Here is a 16,309-nt window from a genome sequence, read left to right as displayed (position 1 = left end):
ACACTCCAGGGAGTATAGCTTTACGGGCTAATCAATGACATAGGAAAGCACAAAACTTGCAGTTTGTTTTTGTTCTTGTGTACTTATTCGTATTTCAATTGACTTAGTGGTCTTTTCCAATGAATGTTGAACATGATAAATCACAAGCCATTCCTTTTTAATGTATCAGTCTGAAGTACTTGCCTCCTCAGTTTCTAATAGATAAAACAGCCTCCTGTGAATTTCAAGAAAAGAGACAACTAACATCCTTTCTGTAGGATGGTGGTACATTTCAGAGAGTCTTTTTAAATACTGGATTTCCATTTACAATCCATCTGAAGACATAGGGAAATGTGGCCTTTCATGTTTACAAAATTTTACTGTATTATTTTAAAGCAATAATGATAACTTGGTTCCTCTTATTTTAAAATCAATGAAAATTTTTTATAATTTCATTCTAGTATAGTCAAGTTAGTTCAAATTACAGACAACAACAGTGTAAGAATTCTTTTAAAAGGTTCATAATTACAACTTATTTTATACAGAAATGTTTGTACTGTTTTTATATGTAAACGTAATTCCCTTGGAAACTCCTGCAAATCTTTTCATCTGAACTGGAAATATATCCTTCCTTGGCATTCCCAATGTGTTTTGGTTTTTGGTTGGATTTGGTTCTTGTTTTTTTTTTAATAACACCTATAATAGGTTTTTCCTTCTGATCCAGTAGAATTAGAATAAAAAAATTGTCTGTCTGGGACACAGTCTTTACTCATCATTCCACGAAATTTTAAGTCATCATTAAATGTCATCCTTATATGCAAAATTTCCCTACAGAGCTCTTGCTATTTCATGAACACATGGTATAAAATTACAGAAGCTACTTCAAGAGTTTTTTTCTTTGGTAGCTGTTAGATAGCCCAGTTCTGTAATCTTGGGAGCCTAATAATTTTTCTAATAAATATTAGAAGTTTTATCTATGAGCTTCTTTAATGTAAATTTGAATGTGAAAGTAGTAAGTAAATTATATCAAATTATAAGACTGATTCTGCCTTCTTAAATATTTGATGACAGGTTTATGTCTCAGTGAGTTGCAACAACACCTTACCTTTTCTCAAAAATAGTAACTTTTTTTCAAACCGGAACGACCTCTTATAACTCACTGGGGTTGAAGAAGTCATGCCTATTTCCTTTATCACTGTCCTGAGGTGTAATAGCTCTTAAGCTGAAAATGTTCTAAATAGAGCTCCTGCATATATCTTTTCCAATAATGGTTTCACTTAAAGGCTTTCCACTAATTTATAAAATGAACAAAATATTTAATCTACATGAAATAAGATCAACCTTACTTTGTTATTTATTTTATTAATATTTGATAAGGATGTACTACATTATTGAATAACCCAGTTTACTTCTGAATATTGTTGATATAACACGGCAACAAATAATGATTTAATTTAATAGAAAGATTGGATGATATTTTCAATTCCAGTTTTCAGTGTTTCACTGTATATAGGGACAGCATTTTATTATGCATGGGGCAGAGTTTCATATGATGCTATCATCAGTCATTTGCTGGCTAAATAATCTTCCTGTTTTCATTTCAGATTTAGTTCCAGTTAGTGTTGGTAAAAGGTAAGTTTGTACTAGAAGTCTACAGGGCTTAGAAATTGGATTAATTCCACAGAATCTTAACTCAAGAAGTAACCAGAGGAGATTAGTCTTGATCAGTAACCTACTGAATATTTTTCATCATTTCTAACATCTTCTCAAGATTGATAACTAAGAAGGCTGGAACGATGACATGCTTTTTTACTATTCAGTATTTTGTTCTGGAACAATTAGAACTTCTGTAAATAGAAATAATTCAATAACTTGCATAGTAAAAAAAAAAAAAATCTCTCTTAAAATCACTATCTTTGTTTGCTAATTCACATACAGGCCAGACTTCTTATAGTGTTCCTGTGATTTATAGTTTTTATGGACAAAACTTCAATGAAGTCTAAATGTAGATTTCAACCAGATAGGATGGAATTCCTCTCATCGGACCATTTGCATAGTAATTTTGCTTGTATTCAGGAAAGACAAAAATTTCCTAGAAACCTGTCCATTTTTATAAGATACATGACTCAATGTTTTAAGTGACTTCATGGCTGCAACAGAACTATGAAAATTTCATGTGTAGCAGGAAAACAAAAATGCATTACCTGGGAATAAAAATTCCCTGACATTTCACTAATGCTTTTTGAAGAAATTTAAAACGTGCTTTAGAAAGACTGAACATTTTTTGTCATGAAGGATCCCAAAACAAATGACACCATAAGCATTATTTATGGGTTTTTTTGAAATAAATATTTCGATAAAGAGATTTCAACAGACAAATATAGTTGGTTATAGATTATTTTTTATACTTTTCATAAAACTTCTGCCTTGAAAATACCAATATGTTTGTAGGATCTATTGTTTGCCTTCCTCTCTACAGAGTTCAGACCTTGGGTATGCCCTCCCTTCCAGATTTTTGTTATAACATTGTTACACAATATTACTGTGTAATCAAAGATTGCTACACTTTACACATCTCAGGGTCCTTTGATCTCCAAAATCAGATTTTTCCTACATGATATGCACTTTACTGTAATAAATAAATTGCCTACTCTCATGGGGAGCCAGGTAGAAAAAATTACTTCTGGAATTAACAGAGGGCCTTGCAGAATAAATAGTAAGTTGTCATGACACTGAATTTCAGTTTACTGCTCTGACATAAGTGTTGTAAATTTTTTTCAGTAATGTTGTTTAATTTGACTTGAAAATAAAATGTAAAAAATATTTGTAAACATGTTTCCTTTCAATATTAAGCCACAAACCATCTTTCTCTGTGGATCTTGCTCTTGTAAAAACATGTTGTCCTACATTGCCCTGCAGACTATTTAATAATCAAGCTTCGGTTACAGTCTATAAATGTTTCTAAGCAACCACAACCCACTTTAAATATGCTAGTCAATTAGCTTTAGACGCCCTGTTTTAGTCTTCGTCTCTATTATTTCTTTCTGGCTTGAAACATAAAAGACAGAGAGATAGAGGGAATATTTTAAAATAATACTTTGTACTGATCAAGGGTGATGCTGTTAAGTAGCACCTCTGCAGATAAACACAGACCTTGGGCGCTGCCTGGCCAGGAGTACAGTGATATGTGTGCCCATCAATCCCTTATCAACATATAAGCCAGAAAGAACAGAAACTTATCTGGCTAATGCCAATAGGGAAAATAAAAATAAAGGAGACAGATAGGTGTTGATGACTGCAGGAAGAATAGCTTCTCCCATGTTATCCACTGTTTTCATTGTTTTATTCTATGTTTTTTATTATTTACTTCTTTCCATATTAAAAAAAAACAAACAAGCCAAGCCAAAAAAAAAAAAAAGACATATGAGTCTACCGAATATATGAATATAAAACCCTGTAGTCTTATTAGACATTTCCATAAGAGAAGACTTTCTTAGACATTTTCATAAGAGAAGACATTAAATAATGATTTTTCTATTAAAAAAATATAATACCAGTTGAATTTTGAACACAGAGGTATTTCTTAGTTAAATTGCCTAATCCTGTTAATCTGTTATCTTTTTTTTATCTTCTCGTAATCATAAATTTCATTTTTTTCTGAGAAGTGCAACAACCTTTCTTGCTTGGCATGTTCAGTTTTCCTTATTATCTTTAATGCTTTTCACTCCATATTATTGTCTGTAAACATATTAGTGAGGAATATCTGAGAAGAAAATTCTGGCTTAATTTCACTAAGTCTCTTATGGCTTAGAATATCTCCCTCCATTGAGGATAGTACAGAACATAGTTTGTATTTGCTGTGATTATGCAATATGATTTACCTAAGCAAAGAGGAATTCTGCTGGAACTTCATACCTAACAACAAGTTTTTTCTGGACTTCTGGTATTGTCACTGTCATTTAACACAAGACTGAGAGTGAAATAGACCATAAAAATTCCATAAAAACAGGGAGGCTAGAGAGAGGCTAAGATGTGTGTCTGGTAACTTACTTACCTCCCTTGCTATATTTTTGTGTTGCTTTCCAGTTGGTATCATATTCTATAAGCAGTACCATAAAAGCAATAATGCTCAAATTTATAATACAATAGCACCCCTAGGGTATAAAGTAGCTAGTAAAGGAAATTTTGGAAAATGTAAGAACAGCACAATTATATAGTATTACTACCCTTAGGCATGTATTTACATGATTGCTCCTTAGGGACTTTCCGAAGCTAGAGGGATTATCAATGTATTTACATCCTTATGGAATTTTTCTTCCTCAAGCTTATGGTATATTTTTAATCCCAAATAACTTTCTGAAAGAAGTTTCAGATTTTCTCTACAAGCTACATTTATTCTGAACTTTACTTCCATTTTTTCAGACTATGAAAAATAGTTTTAGTACTGGAATAAAATATGGATAATTGGTTTCTTCTTTTACTTTTCACACCCCAGACATTATTTCTATAAACTTCTCTATGGTTTCCTCAGTTTATGTCTCTTCCAGATTGAAGCATGCTAGATATGTAGTCCTTACTCACATTAACTGATTTACTATTTTTGATCCTCCTTTTTTGTCCTGCTCCTCATCTTGCCCTCTTGCTCAAGTTGCTTTATTTACTTTAAAGATGAGCTATCTAACTCAGTATGAAAAAAATCACTTTCGAATTATGAGTGCTTGTGATATTAGGACTGCTTTTCTGCAGAAGTATAAATTCACATTTTCTGCATGCTGAATTTCACCTGACTTACTCATGCACAGAATCATCTTAGTATTCTTCTGTATGTACCCACACATTATTAATTGTTCTCTAAATAGCTTAATAATCCCAGGTAAATAAGTTGTATTATTCCCACTAACTTTTTCAACTTTTCTGTCTCAGTTTTAAATTTAATAGGCTAAGGTGTGAAACTTGAAGATTACCCGTGATTGCAGAAATAATTGAGCTTTTACGGTGTGACCAACACCACCAAATTTCCTATACATTGTCATACATATATTTTATAGTATATAGAATGTAATATAAATTGCCAGGCTTCCTGTACACATATAAAATAATCAAAATTTTTCTGTGATACTTTACTTGTCATAAATAATTTATCACTGAGGACTGATCTACTTCAGTTTATGCCCTACCTTACTCATTAAAAAGAGAGGTCAGGTCATATGTACCTGTCAAACATATTACCTTATACAAAGTAGGTAGAAAGAGTAATAAAAGCTTGGCACCTCTTTCTCATATAGAAATACCTTGCAGAGCATTCACAAGAATGAGTGTATTGCTGTCCAGCCTTACTCAGCCTTTAAAGGTTAGTATTATTCCTGGTACAAAGGCTAGGGTGAGATAGTACATAAAACAGAAGGCTAGAAGTCCACAGTACCCTTTTTAGTTGCTGTTGCTTATCATTCAATGCATTCACCAAATTTCTATTTAATTCATAGCACAATTTAGCAGTCATGCTGAAGGAACCAGACTTTTTTTCCAAAGCTGCAAAATCTGATCTATGATCTTACTCCTGATCTTTAAGAGGTATCTATGTATTTATTACACAGTCTACTGATTCAATAATTATGTTCTATTTTATGACTAGGAGAAATTTGAATTTCAAACAGTATACAATTTCCAAGATTTAATAAAAATTGCTAATTAGAAAGACATTTGTGGTTTATAACAGGAAATCCAAAACAAAATAATCTGTAGGCCTTATAGGAAAAAGAATATGACGACTTAGAAAGTGAGTAGATGTGAAATCTTACTTTGAACCTTTGTAGATTTTTCTGCTGTCCACTGAATTTCTCACCTAAGGAAAAAAAATAGGCAAAGTAACAGTTTGTGATATGAATAATAAATTATGTAGTTAGAGAGTTTACACTAAAAATTGTCACAAGCAAGTTTTACTTTTTATTAATTTTGAATCCAAGCCAAGAGAACATTCTGTACATTGAGTACTTTATCTCTAATGTGAAAAGAGTTCTGTGCAATTAAAAAGTACACATACTTTCTTAGGTTTCATTGTATGTAACAGTAAATCCATATAATACAAAAGGCAAAAGAATTATCCTTCAAATTATGACTGATAAAAACATAAACTCAATCTTCTTCAGTGGACTGAAATAGATATTCACTTTCATTGTGGGAAGAGAAACAGAAATGGACTTTATAGAGTCATGCGCTATGCTTAGATTTTTGCATGCAATCAACAAATATTTTCAATTTCAAATTAAGAAAATGAAAACACAAGAATTCAATTCAATACTTAGTTAATGTGATGAAAAAACTTACAGACGCTCCCTCTAAGAGATATAAAGGCAGCTCTCAAAGGGAATTGCCTCTCAAAAGGTGCTGCACTTTTCTATCAAGCAGAAATATTTGCTTCCAAGGGATCTGACAATGACAGAGGATTTGTCTAGTTCAAGGCAGTGGCAAAATGCCTTCAACTTAAATTTGTGTCCTGAAGTGCAGCTGAAGATTTAAAAACTGCTATTCTGTTGCTTAATTAATTGAAAAACACAGAACCATTATTTGCGATGGAGAAATAGACAAGGATTTTTACGTAGTTTAGGAATGGTGCCCAATTTGATGTCCCCACCGAGACTTTCCCAAACTAGACACCACCATTGCTTGTTCCCCCTCTCCCTCCCACTTCCCCCTCCAGCTTGGAGTTGAGGATTGGAAGCACTAAAAGTGAAGATCATTGGTTGAGATAAGAAGAGTTTACTAGAAACAGCAGTGAGAAAAAACAAAAAGCAACAACAATCATATTAATAAAAAGAAGTATACAAAAGAGAGGGTGATTCACTGCAAAAATGCTCACAATGAACAATGGTAGATGATGCCACCACAGTGGTTTTTGACAGGAAACCACACCCTGCTTTTTGGAAGCCAGAGAGTCCCATCCCCCCAGACACAAAACTAGGGCAATGGGTTTGCGATAGCACAGACGGGGTCTTCTGTTAATTGGAAATCTTTCCTTGGCTATTTTTTCCAGAGTAGAGGATTTACTCATCCTCAATTTTCTACCAAAATTTTTATTGTTTTCTTAGTCAATCTTTAAAGAACCTGGGTTGAGAGAAGAACAGTTACTTTAACAGTGATTTTGCTTTACACCCTTCTAAGGCAACCAAATTCTGGAAACCAGCAGACAGTTATGGTTTTCCTTGACAAACACATACACATTCCAGATTCTAGAAATTAAAGTAATATTATAGGAACCTGGTCAGTGTATGTTGAAGCCTGTAGAGAGAAGTGAAACAGATGTGGTGCTCTTGCAGAAGGCCTCTTTATGTCCACCACAAGGCAATCCGGTCTTCCTGCCTTCCCTGGCAATCTCTACTCTCCCATCTTACAGGAATGGAGAATGGGCTGGCTCAGGTATATGTCATCCTCCTGGACCTAGTGCTGGAACCTTGCCCATAGCTGGGAAGCAGAGAGTAGATCCTATGTACACCATACTGACTTATCTATCCCATATTGTGCCCACATTGCTGGCCAAAGAAGAAGAATGAGCAGAAGAAATATGGCTAAAGCTAATTTTCATTCATGTTACAGGACTACAGCAGGAGACAAAAAAATGGAGGGAAGGTAATTCAAATCTAAGCATTTGTTCTCTGTGCAGCAGATGCCTCAGGGCCCAAGAGGAGACACTGCAACAATCAACACATTTTTTTGTTCTGTTTTTCCCTTTGTACTTTCATTTTTGATGGAGGCGTCTGTGCCAGGCCAAGCTCAATAGAACAGCTTCACTGTTTGTTCATTTAAATACGGCCCTGATTCTTGCTCTGGTCCATAGATCCTGAAGATAATCTGATTTTATGTCTCCACAGTACTTTTACTGTATTTTTGAAAACACCCAAGGGAACAATATTCTAAACTGGTACTAACAATTTATTATGATATATTTTATTCTCTTATACGTGGGAGTCTTTTGTTGTTGTTGTTTGGAGGTTTTTTAATTTTTTTTTAAATTTATGTAAAGGCACTGGGAGGTGTCCTTAGAGACAGAACATGTAAAAGTTGCTCTTCACAATATATTGTTTGCAAGACCGAAAAAAGCTCTCTTGGGAATGGGGAAACTGTGAATTTGTAGAGATGAGAAGAGTAAAAAAACCACATCTGAGTAAATGGTTTTTTTTGGTGGTTTTTTGGGGGTTTTTTGTATATCATTTATTCAGGAAGCATGTCAGCATGACTCTGGATTTCAGTGCAGTTTCCACCCTCTTGCCACATACTTCCAGGTGCTTTGTAGCAAAATGTGTAATAAACAGTAGTTCCCATTTAAAGCTAAAGGAGTGGTTTTTACTTTAGGTGCTCCTTTCCTCAGTAATTTTGACAAAAGAGACACAAATGTCAACCGTCCAAATACCTCCCTCCCCCTAACCTAAAAGGGAAAATTTTGAAAATACTTAGATGAATGAATAATTTTTCACATGTGAATAGCTGAAGTTCTACTGACAGGGTAAAATACATAAATTATACATGATTTAGCTCCTTCAGTAAGCATTGAATGCAGGTGACCAACTGAGTGTTAAATATATTTAGCAAAGGAATGTCACTGTGCTCTAAGGTAATTTAGGACATGTGTTTCCAAAAACATAACAATAAATAAAATAACTGTATTTTAAGAAGGCTTCAGAGGAAAGGCATATTTTTAGAACAGTAAATTACATATGCTACTATTGAATAAATGAAGTATCTAGTGGACAATCAGTAGGTACAATCTTTATTGTACTTGAGAGATGAAATGTAATTAAGAGAAATGAAGAATTATCTGCAACTGGAAAGTTTTCTGTTCCATTTGTAAGAATATTTAAAAAATGTCAGTTTAAGTCTTCCTGGGGACTCCCACTGCTGAAGAGATAGGGTTTTGAATTTGCCCTTTGTATGTCAACTTCATATGAAGTTCTTCCAGTAAATGATATAACAGTTTCCATTTCTCATTCTTCAGTCTTTGCTTTCTCTTCTCATATTTCAACAATTCCCTCCCTCTCTCTAGTCAGAGGAACAACCTCTTAGAAATTCTTTGTTGGCTTTAGAGCAGACTGGTGTTTCCTTCCTTTTTTACTTTTTTTTTTATAAAATTAGTTTTCCTTATTTTATTTCTTTTTCTTTTCCCTTATTTTAAGCCAGACACTGTCTTCAGTATCAAGGTACTTGTCCTCTTTAGCAGACCTCCTAACCCATTTTTCTTGGTCCATCTTTCAATGACAATCTTTCACAGAAAAGCCAGTATTCAAAAAATTTCCCTGAATCTTTATTTTTTTTTATTATATTTATAAATGAAAAAGCCTAAATATGGAGTTTCTCTTCAAGCAATAACTTATGCAGAAGCACTGCAACAAAGTCTGCAGCCTAGTACCAGTATTAGTTTTATCAGTTACAGCTCCACTACTTTCAGTGGTATTGCACCTTCTACCTGTTTGTCTACTTATCAGTAAAATGTTTCCTCTGAGACAAAAGTAAGGAATGTAGGAACATATTTTTATTTTTCGTAATAGGTATTAATTAGGTGATCAAGCAGCTGACTTTTTTGTATTTCTGCAGAAGAAACAGCTTACTTAATGCAAATGCACAATTACACTGAGGGCTAGTACAGGATAAATGTGCCGCACTTTTGGAACACAGACTTTTTCAACAGTGATGCTATGAAACATTTATGAACACTGAAGTCTATACACATCAGCAAGCCTGCTAAAATTGAAAAGAGCTCCTTACTCATGCAAAAATAAGCAGATGCTTAAGTGTTTGCAGGAACAAGTTTTAATTTCTCTCCATGGGTATTGGAGAGGTCCTCTGCACAGGGACGAACTTCAGTCAATAAAATGATTAACAACAGTAACACACACTGCAGGGAAGTGTATCCACTCCAGAAAAATTAATTTAAGTGGTGTTTGCTGGGGTCTGATCGGTGACATGTAAAACCTTAAATCTCTTGAGATATATTGCATTTTAGAACAATGTCTGAAAGTATTTTACAGCAATGACTTGTTTTCCTATCTTGTGTAGGACATGTCAAGACTTTTCCACCTAATAAAGGTTACTATTTTGGTTCATTTCCTCAAAAAAAATGTATTGCCTGTGTTTTCCTTTTAAAAATGTGTTTTCAGTCATCTCTGTTTTTTTCTACATTTTCTGATTGTGCTATTTGCTCTGACTATTTTCCAGTATTTTGATCTTCCCCAAGTCTGGATATTAGTAGAGAAATCTCAGAACTATTTTTGAATATCCTTTCTAATTCACAAAATTATTTGTAGCTGAAGACACATAAATAAATAAACCTGTATCCTGATTTATTAGTCTTTCTTGACATTGCCATATTCATGATATCAGCATTTCAATATTCCATTTTGACTTTGCAGACTCATGAAATGCTTTTAAAAATCTGAATTACAATATTCACCATTCTTCTGTTAGCGTAGAGAAGTCATAGGATTGATTCCAAATTTTCAGAATGCCATTGATGAATTTTCTTGAGCCCCATGATGTGGTTTGAATCAGTCCACTAACTAGCACCAGAAATTAATTTAAAATATGTTTTTTATTTCATACCTATTCCAGAAACCCACGTATAAATAGTAGCTTTGCAATTGTTCCATTATGAAAGCCTGAACATGTTGTACCTGTTTTTCCCCAAGGGAATAAACTGGTCACTCATTCAATATAATTTCTTTCTAACATTTTCTTAAAAGATAAATTAATCACATTAACTTTTTAATGTGGCCTCTCATTGCTATACCTGGTGCTTGAACTTTTCTGCCATTTTACAGCACTTGCACTTCTATTTCCTATATAAAATACCATTTCATTGTGTCATAACTTGTCTTTACAGCCAAAGAAGGGATTACAAGATACCTTTTGCTCATTTCTTATTAAAAAATTATATGAAAAAATTTTATTTTTGGTATTCTGAAGCTAAAATAAATGTAAAGGGCTTACAAAGAGAACAAAGGTACCAGCAGGTTCTGTGGTAATAAGACATACTTAACTATGACTTCTATTTCTTCATGAAGAATTCCCAATGTTAGGTTTTAAAATATATTGAACCGTTCTGCTGATTATCTAAAGTTTGTGAAATCTGAAAATATATTTATGTGTGTTCATGATTTGACATGCTGCTATGAGATACATTCTTGCTGTTTCATCTGGAAAACATAACAGTGTAATTACATTACGTAAGGACATAACCAGGTATATTAAAATTTACACAGAACTGTAAAAATTTACACAGAACTGCCATACCAGAAATTATGTTCTTGTCTGATACGCTAACAGAATTTTCATGCCTCTGCCTCAAAAAGAATAGCACACAAAGAGAATACGATTAACTGAATGACAATAATATTGATAATAGACAATTTATTTCACCACACTTTGTCATATATTTTCTTTTTCAAGCAAGAGAGCTTTTTAGGTTTTGAGTTGGTTTGGGGTTTTGTTTTAGCATTGGTGGTGGTTTTGTTTGTTTTTGTTTGTTGTTATTGGTTTTCATTTTGCTCCAGCTTATTGTTGCTCTGAGGCTATTTTTTAATCCGGAGGACCTTGTTTTTAATAAGCTGAAATTGAGTTTAGTTAAGTGGAAATACACCATGGGAAGTGAAGAAATTTCAAAACATTCCCATGACCACAATAAGAAATATCCTCTGAGTCTAGTTGCTGAGGCAGAAAGGATACGTAGAAATAATTGTACATGCAGAAAAAATTGTATACCTTTACAATGTGCATATTGTATAAAAGAAGATCATTTGCAGTTAAGATTTGGAACATATCAGTGCTTCATTATGACATAAGATGGATAATATTACTTAGTGTTGTGGGTAAGTCCTAAGTCACAACATTAAAGACTGATCAGCAAAACAACCAGAAAAGTCACTGTGTTTGTGGGTCAGATTACTTATCCCTAAAATCTCAAGCTTCCTTTGAGCATGTAAAATTATTTTGTTGCTTAAAAACCCATATGGAGACTAAAAACACTGTTTAAATAAAATTTAGCACTAAAAATTGAAAAAGGGACAAAGTTCTTATCCCATGCAGCCATTAAACCACTGGGGGAAGGGGAAAGGAGGCGGGGAAGAGAGAGAGAATTTGTTATTGCAATTAAATATAAGGAAATGGGTAGTAAAAATCAGAAGACAAAAATAGAGATAGAAAGCTTTGTGATCATTCACATTACTTCCCTTCTCCCTTTTTGTCACTTGAATTCTATGGTATGCACAAATATATTTTAACTTAACGTTAATCACTCTCCTTCAGATTGCAAAGTGGGATTTTATTCCTTGAATTATTCTTACATGGAGTCCAGAAGGCTCTTTAAACAGAAAAGTGAGAAATTTAACTATTTCTATATATTGAGATACTTGTAGGACAAAACATTTATACAATATGCTAACACTTGGAGGAACCACTGCCAGACAATAATCCCCACAAGATGTGCTACACTGCAGATCAAATAACAGCCAAAGTGGATAATTGTCATAAAATACCTACCATTATTTTAGCTGATACTTCTCTACCAATGGGTAAGTAAATTAAATACATATGAAAGGGGATAAAATAGCAGTGGAGTCTTTCCACTCCCTTCAGGGGAAATTATCTTCCACTCAAATATTCCAGTAGAAGAATATGTAGGCCCTTATTATCAAAACAATATAACGTTTTGCTTAGACAGGATACAAGAAGTTTGATAGATGAACACAATGATTTTTGTACATTTTTAGTACTAATAAAAATTTCTGAAATAGCAGTTATATACTAGTGTATATAAAGACATAGAAGAATAACATTAAATTACAGCTCTACTGTCTTAATTTTCATGGTTTTTAAGCCATGAAATACTGCGTCGATTTAGAGCACTGCTGTGCAATATTGAATTCTGCCATTTATCTTAAACTAGAAATAAGTGAAACAGTGAATATCATTAAAGTTAATAAGGGAATCATCTTAGTTGTTCTCAAGAGGTAATTTTGAACAGGAAAAAAACCCCAAAACTGAGTTTATATTCAGAGTTGCTAGGGAATTAAATGAAATGGTTGCCAGGTGAAATAATATATGAAAATTCCTGACATACATTGTCCAAAGGTTTCTGTAGTCTGATCTTCCATTTTGGCTCAGTGTTACCAGTAGTTTGAATACACACGTACTGTTGCTAAGGACTGATGCTGTTGCCAGGTGAAAATGGCCCATATTAACCTGCCACAAATATCTAAATATGTTGATAGAAGTGTGCTGATAAAAGATAGGAGAAACATGTCTTGGAGAATTGGATGATCTATTATTTCTTATCCATGACATAACAGTGAAGTGACTTTTCTTACTGTTTGTGTACATGAACTCTACCCATAAAAGTATCACTAATGCACCCAACAATAATGTTGATATTATTAAATGAACATTGTGTTCTCTAGAATATAAATCTTAATCAGGCATTCAATGTAACCTATAAAATTGTTATTGAGGGGATATAACTGAAGTCAGATAGTGTGTAATTCAGACTAGCAAAGACATATGATCATTGCTTCTGGATCATGGATTCTTTCAAGCCATTCTTTCTTCTTAAATGTTATGAAATTTGAGCACCACTATCTCAAAGCAACTAAGAATATGTTTGAAGTAAAATGATGAAATAGATACTTTGAATGAAAATGAACAGGTGCTCTAGTTGCTGTGTGTCACATAGGTAACAAGCAGCTTTTTAAAATGCTGGCTAAATTGCAGGCTAATGCCTTTCTGGCAATTTGCATAGTATTGCCAATAATGTTTTGTAGTATAATATTGCTTGTAAAATCTTAGTAATTTCGGGGAGCAGTTCCATATTTATCAATCAAATAATAAAGGAGATAATCAGAAGCCATTAGACAGAAATATCCACACAGGAAGACTTGAGAAACAGTTACCTGTATCCTGTCTTGGTAAAGACAACTACAATACACTACATACCTATAATTCTAGCTTTCATTTGTCAGTATTCAGTACAGAGCACAAACCTACACGACACTACAGAAAAATGGATTGTATTTGATGAAATTACACATTTTGAGAAAATAGTTTACACAAGGGTAATGTGTAAATGGCAAAGTGTTCAGCCACAGTTTTCTCCCTCTTTAGGACTCTTCCTAAAAGATATTTAACCATCTTCTACATCTTTCAAGGCAGCTTTGTTCTTGCTTTTGCCAGGCTTTAAACGAGACTTGTAAAAAGTCACTTGAGAGTACAATCTTTACAAACATCTGCTTGCTGTTCTACCCAAACTCAGAAGTAACTCTTGAAGTCACAAAAGCTAAGAAAGCACATGACTGCTCTTGTGTTGTGGAAGTTTCTGTCTGTATGCTTAGCTTTGACTGACACATTATTTCTTCTCTGGACCCCAATCTATTTTCTGCCTCACTAAACTTACAGAACTCTGCATAAATTGTTCTTCTCAGCTTGTTCTGTAATCCTATGAATACACAGTCTTCCTGTTCATCCCTTCAGTCAGTAAGTGCCAGCTGTTGGGTCCTGGAAACAGTTTTATTTATATGAAATAAAAAAGTGGGGGAAAAAAAAGCAGTTGATCAGAAAGCTATGAAAACAACAAGAAAGTGCTGAAATATTCAATCAGAATGTTTGAGTCAGGCAAAATAAATTATTATAGTTTCCATCAATCAACATATAAACAAACTTAGACTAGATAAGTTTTACACGAAAAGATAAAACTCTGCGTGATTTCAGTCTATAAGCTAATCCCTTTTTGATTGTTCTGTTGAGCATGAAACAAGAGGTCATGCTGAGAAATTACAAAAAAAACCCACCTCTGTGGAATGAACGTAAATTAATTAACTTGATATATTCTGCCATATTGCATCTGTCAAAAATGTCCTTCTTTTTAATGGGAAGCACACACACTGTGTGCTGCTATCATATTTTCACAAGTTATAAAGCATGTGTGCATTTTCAGTAATTAGAATGGAAGTATTTATATATTTTATCCAAAGGCTATTAATATGTACATATATAATTAACACTGACTAACTCATTATGTGAATTGCAATGGCTTCCAAGAGGTACTGCCTCCAAAGTGACAGAGAGAGAGAGGAAGCTGGTCTTTATGGAGATGCAATGGGAGAGAGGTTCAGCTTCACATGGATCTGTGCTCCCCCTGCAGAGCTTCGAAGCTGCTTGACTACCTATGATATGGAAGGGAATGACACTACTGGGTAGTGGTACATTAATGTCCTCACTGATGAGCCACATGCTCCTTGCCCTTTTCTGTAAGAAAGACAGCAGGTCTTGCCAGCATACACAGCAGCAATGTCAAAATTCTTTGCTTTTGAAGACTTTGCATAGGTCAAGAATATATCAGAAATGATAGATCTCTTTTGAGAGTCTATCACGTGGTACCTGTTCTGGTAAGAAACAACGGTGTTGACAGTACTTTCTTGTACAAAAAGTGTCACCTTTCTTATTCAGCTCAAACTGAATAAGTTTTTCCCAAGTAACAACTCTGAAGTGGAGAAGAGTGGTCCACATCTCGACTCACCATGTGTTGTCCAGCCCCTGCTATCCGCTGATTGAGGTAAAGAAAACTTGCTGACCTTTTTTAGGCATAGTATGTGAAACCTCAGACTTCTTCCCTATCACTTGTGTTTGACCTGTCACTGTTTTTCAAGACCAGAGACGTAGCAAATCTGATATGGCTTAAAGGGTAGCCTCATTCTTGAGAAGATCCACTTTTTCCTCACTTGTTTTCTTGGAAACAGCTGATTCTGAGCAAAGACCAGAAGTGGCGCATGTGGCTAAGGAGACTGGAGAATCCAGAAAGACTTCTGAATTGCTAGGAGGAAGTGGGTACTTGTTTTGGAGACCTGGGGAGTTACGCATGTCCAAACACAAGTCACATTTACAGTCATATGCCAAGATTTCCCCACTGCTCATAAACTGGATCAGTTTAGGTAACATCTTGAAATTCTGGTAACATCTGGAGTCGGCTTATATGTGATTATTTAATTTTCTAATTGTTCCATTAGAGTTCAGTCATAACTTCATACTTGTTTCTCTTGCTCTCAGAAATGATGTTCCCGAAGAGAAGAATACACAGGCCTTCTGTGTTGACTTTTAGACATCACTAGCCTGCTCATGGGTGAGGGAGAAGTGCTGGTTTAAACTCAAAATAGTTGTAACTTACCATGAGAAAAATAAGCATATTTAAACAGAGCACTCCTGCTGTGTTCCTCTGTCTTTAATCTTTGTGCCATCATACATTATGCCTTTGTGATACGTAAAAGAATAGGAGGCCTGATTCAAATTAAAAGTTCTGCAG

The 16,309-nt window shown here is 34.1% G+C and overlaps 1 protein-coding gene across 48 annotated transcripts in view; it reads right to left on the bottom strand.

The window, feature by feature from the left end:
* PTPRD (protein tyrosine phosphatase receptor type D) overlaps positions 1-16,309 on the bottom strand; it is a 1,163,449-nt gene that overhangs the window by 448,255 nt on the left and 698,885 nt on the right. For all 48 annotated transcript variants that reach the window (XM_038124763.1, XM_038124765.1, XM_038124766.1 and 45 more), the window contains one exon: positions 5,778-5,821. The gene's annotated coding sequence lies outside the window, so the exon portion shown is untranslated. The remainder of the gene's footprint in view (positions 1-5,777; positions 5,822-16,309) is intronic.

Source organism: Motacilla alba, chromosome Z (genome assembly GCF_015832195.1).
Source record: "Motacilla alba alba isolate MOTALB_02 chromosome Z, Motacilla_alba_V1.0_pri, whole genome shotgun sequence".
In the NCBI taxonomy this organism is placed as follows: Eukaryota; Metazoa; Chordata; class Aves; order Passeriformes; family Motacillidae; genus Motacilla; species Motacilla alba.
The sequence above is the reverse complement of the archived record's forward strand: the minus strand, read 5'-3'. Positions and strand labels throughout refer to the sequence as shown.